We start from the raw sequence: 5,091 nt of genomic DNA, 5'->3' as shown, positions 1-5,091 counted from the left end.
CTCCTTACTTATTTGTTCTGGTTATGGAGATTCTGGCCTGTATTATGAAGGACAGATTGGCTTCCAAGATGATCAAATACCACTCTAAATGCAAATAAAGTCAGCTGTCACACCTAGCCTTTGCAAATGATGTCTTGATATTCTGTAAGGGTGACACAGATTCTATTGCAGCTCTCAAGGAAGGTTTAGAAGAGTTTGGCAAGGCCACAGGGTTACAAATGGACTCTCTTAAAACTTCGTTGTTGGCGGGGGCTTTAAATCAACAAGATGGCAGTTCTCTAGCGCAGATTCTTGGAGTGCAACTTGTGATTCCTCCAGTGAGATACCTGGGTCTACCACTTATATCGGCTAGACTGGGCATTCGGGAATGCCAATATCTCATTGAGAAAGTCACGTCTAGAATCACCAATTGGAAGTCAAGATTTTTGTCACATGCCGGTAGACTTTAACTTATTCAGTCAGTGCTAATGTCTTTCCACTCATACTGGTCCAGAACCTTCATTCTACCCAAAACTTGCCTAGAGAATATAGAAAAGATTTGTGCTAGATTTCTGTGGAGTGGAGCAGATATGAAAAGAGCAGTCCATCATGTTAGTTTTAGCACCATCAGCAAAATCAAAGAAGAAGGCGGACTTGGTATCATGAACTTGCAAGTTTGGAACCGAGGAGCATATTGTGGTCTTGTACATAAAGTTGCATCGAAGGAAAATAATGTGTGGGTGCAGTGGACCTGGAAGAATCATATTAAGAACAAATTCTTTTGGACTATGCCAGTCATGAGAGATTACTCCTGGTCATGGAGACATGTGCTTCAAGCAAGGACAGAGGCTAGGAAGTTGATAATGTATAGTATAGCAGATGGAGAGAGTGCATTATTCTGGCATGACATTTGGTGTGGTTCAGCTCCTCTCATAGAAAATCCTCTAGCAATAGCATAATGGCAATTCCCCATCAATTCCAAAGTTAGCCACATCATTAACAATGGAGTATGGTCGGCAGCAGTGCACAACAGTAACAACCCAAGCTTGAAAAAGCTTATTTTGGAGGTCGGCATAAATAGAAATTTGGAAAGTGACTGAGTTATTTGGTTGTTGCATTAGTCAGGACAATTTACATCCAAAAGTGCCTACATGGCATTAAGATCGTCGGGAACCAAAGTAAGATGGAGTAGGGTATTGTGCGGCAATTGGGTGATACCCAAGCACTCATTTTCGTGCTGGCAACTATGGTCTAACAACCTGCCTACACAAGATCGACTGGTCCAGAAAAAGATTATCAACCACTCATCGTGTTGTCTTTGCAGTAGTAGCAGAGAATTATCCAAACATCTTTTTTTCGAGTGCGCATACTCCAAGGAGCTGCTGCTACACATCAAGCAATTGCTTCATATATCGACTGATGCTCGCAATGCAAATCAAGAATGGTCGTCGATCATCAGGCTATGCAAAAAATCTGGACTGATTTATGAAGTGTTCAAAGTTTATATTTGTGTTGTGTTCGATGTAATTTGGAAGGAGCGAAATGCAAGGTGATTCCGAAATCAATCCAAACCAGTGGCAATGGTTTTTTGCAGATTGTGCAGGGAACTTAAGACTTATATGCAATCTATTCTACTTGAGATGACTAATTCTGTGGACATGAGGATGATGCTCTCATCCATTGGAGTGCAGACACGGTTGAACACGCCAGTTCAAAAACAAGCTTCTTGGAACAAGCCTGAGGTAAGTAAGGTGAAATTGAATACAGATGGTTCAGTGGCATCTAAAGGGGTTGGGTATTGAGGAATTATCCGAGATGAACAAGGTGGAGTGATTGCAGGATTTAATGGAAGTGGAGGAATGGAGTCGGTCATATACCAAGAGCTGAAGGCCATAGAAGTTGGACTGAGACTTTGTGAAAACAAGTTGTTTAAGCAAGTTCAAGTCGAGTCAGATTCTATGAGAGCTATCCAAGCTATTAACAAGATTGAAAAACCTCCCTAGTTTTGTGAGGTTCTGGTCCAGGTCATACATAAGATTAAGGAGGCGTTTGAATTTGTGTCTTTCACCCATGTATTCAGGGAATGCAATAGGGCTGCTGACTACCTTGCATGCCTTTATGAGACAAAGTGTAATTTTTGTAATTTCTTAACTCCTCCACCAGATTATCAGTTAACTGTAATAGTGGAGGAAGATGCTTCTGGGAAGATGTATGTTAGATTATAGTTTTTTTGGTTAATACAGGTGGGGGTCTGTCTAACCCTAGCTTATTTTCGGGAAAAAAAAGACATAAAGGTTAGGTCTTTTTATCCCTAATTATTCATGGCATCTCTAACCAACTAATAATTAACATGAGAGAAAGTTTAAACCCATTCTCATGATGAATGAACTACCATCTAGAATTGAAACTCTTAAATACAATGATTCTATACTAACATATCAAGTCTTCATCAAAGTTTCAATCAAACCTCTCTAATGGAGGTTTAGCCATGAATCATGGGACTATCATAGAATAAATAATAGAAAGAAGAAGACATAATGAAGAACTATTTTATTAAAAATAACTTGAATTGAATTAATGGTGGCTAGGCTAATAAAACATAAACTAGGTTTACTAAAGAGAAAAACTGAGAGACAAGAGATAAGAGAGGATAGCTAATTAAATTTAAATTAATGAGGGTTAGAGTTAGAGTTTTGCCTTAGTCCCTCTTTATATAGGAGAGGGCTAGGTTTACAATTTTATGCATGGGCTTTGGAGCTATGTTTTGGGTCACTAAATCAAGCCCAAAACCTAATTACTTAAGTCCAAAAAGGGATTCTCCGCTGGAAATTACTGCAATAGTATTTTAGGTCACTTTTACTCCTTTGATTAGATCAAAGCCTAGACCATTAGAAATCTCTTTTCAAGCCGGTCGTTTTGACATATAATAGGCCTAATTTCGAGGTATAAGTCCAAAGATACAGCTTGTGGAAGTTCTATTAACTTTTATGCTCTATTTCTGCCCGCATTGACTTTGACTTTTCAGCTTTGACTGGACTTTAAAAATGCTTTTTCTCCTTAAAACTTGGGCTTTAACCATAGAACTTCTTAGCAACCAACCTTTTCCCTCCTCTCTTGTAAAAGTGACATATTTCTTCACATAATTGATTCAAAGACCTGAAATACACAAAAGTACATAAACAGTACTAACTCTTATTTATTATAAACATAATTGGTATATATGTAATGTTATTAAGGGGTTAAAACTACAGTTTTGGGCTCTTATTAGTATTGCAATTTGAATTATTGTGCATGAGCAAGGAACTACATTTGATGTGCGTGTTGAAAGAGTGACTTGGTACTGCCCTTCTCCCAGACCAGCTTGTACCATGTTTCCTATGGCTCTAATTCTGAGAGCTTTACACTTAAAATTTTTTTATGTGTAGGTCCACTGCAGGAATGATTGTGGACTGATTATTTTTGGGGATGTGAAAGATGTGTATAAAAGGTAACTAATCATATCGTTGGTGGGGCTTGTAGTATTTGCAGTTGCTACTGCTTTTATATTACTAATGATGGAGACCCTAAGTGCTTTCCTTAATTCCTTGTGTTTCTTTGGCTAGAACATTTTACCACTGTTATGGCTAGAGTCAGACCCTTCTCATTTGCCTCTTTGGCTAAAGAAGAAGTTTGATCTTTTTTCTATATAAATCACATTTTTGTTTTTCATTTATGAAAGTCGTATGCAAAAAGAGTATCTTGTTTCATTTGTGGTGATTATATGTGTAGTATCTTGTTTTCAACTACTTAAAGTAGAATAACTGATGGGTTCAAGGCTGATTATTGGGTATTGTCAACTACGTCATAATCCATGATATTATTCATCTGTATTATTCAGTTTATGATAATGGAATTGCATCTACTCTGTTTTGTCTAGAATCTAGAATTCTAGATATGTTACAAGTAGTGATCGGTCTTGACTTGTTCCTTTTTTCTTTGGGTAGGTTATCATCCTTGGTCTTTCGGGTCTTAGGTATGAAATAGCTAGAGAACTTATAGTGAACATTTTGGTTTATAGAGTCAACAATAATGAAGCATATGTTAAGCTTAGTAGATAACTAGGCACTGTTGGAGTGATAAACCTTTAATTATTATCTTTGGTTTATGTATTTTTTGTTATTTCTAAATAGAGAAAATAAAAAGAAGTTAGTGGTGGTCTAGGACATAATTCCATAATGCATTTGACATACTATTTTATGAATAGTCAGTCACCTCTTCTCATTTGAGTGATGCTTAGAACTTGAAAAAGAAAATCTTAGAGATACTTGATATAAGGAGCCATACTTGATGTAAGGAGCCATAGCCATAGAGATATTTTCTCAGTCGGTCTAGGAACCATGACATTACTAGTAACCATGTTACGTTTTTTTCTAGTATCAAGTCTGTTGAGTCTGATTTTCTGATTTTTTGATACTTTTGTTAACGGCCATACATGATTGTTTAACTAGTGAAAATGCTATCTTAAAGAAAAATCTTGGTGAGGTCACTAGTATGACATGAGTTCTTGCAAATTCTAAACTTGTGTTAATTGTTGTTTGTTTATGCAGAAAATAAATGCACATCGATAGCTTCTTGTACATGCATGATCGATTCCGAACTTCATGGTTTTTGCGGTTTTGGCGTTGATAGGCGGAATATGGTACGACTGCGCATGCGTACTGCTGGATTTTGAACTTCCATCACAAGGATTTTTTGTGTAGATATTTTGATACTTTTGTTTGTGTGATACCGCAAATACTCATGTTTCAGCAAAATTTGCCAGGCCGGAACAAAGATGGATTGTTGTTTATCTTATTTTTGGTAGTGATTGGAATTGGTTTATGTAGCTTTCCTGTGAAATGAAATTTCAGTTTAGATTCTCATTCATAGCTGTATGTGGTTTTAGTACACAAATAATAATAATAATTATTATTATATATATATACAACACTTTTTGCTGTGGCCATTTGCTGTAAAAAAAAAACCTAAAAGTAATATCTTGCCATTTGCTGCAAAAAAAAAAAAAAACCAAAAGTAATGTCTTGCCATGACCATTTGCTGCAAAAAAAATACCAAAAGTAATGTCTTGCTACG

Source organism: Coptis chinensis, chromosome 1, assembly GCF_015680905.1.
Source record: "Coptis chinensis isolate HL-2020 chromosome 1, ASM1568090v1, whole genome shotgun sequence".
NCBI lineage: Eukaryota > Viridiplantae > Streptophyta > Magnoliopsida > Ranunculales > Ranunculaceae > Coptis > Coptis chinensis.
This window is presented reverse-complemented; position numbering follows the sequence as displayed.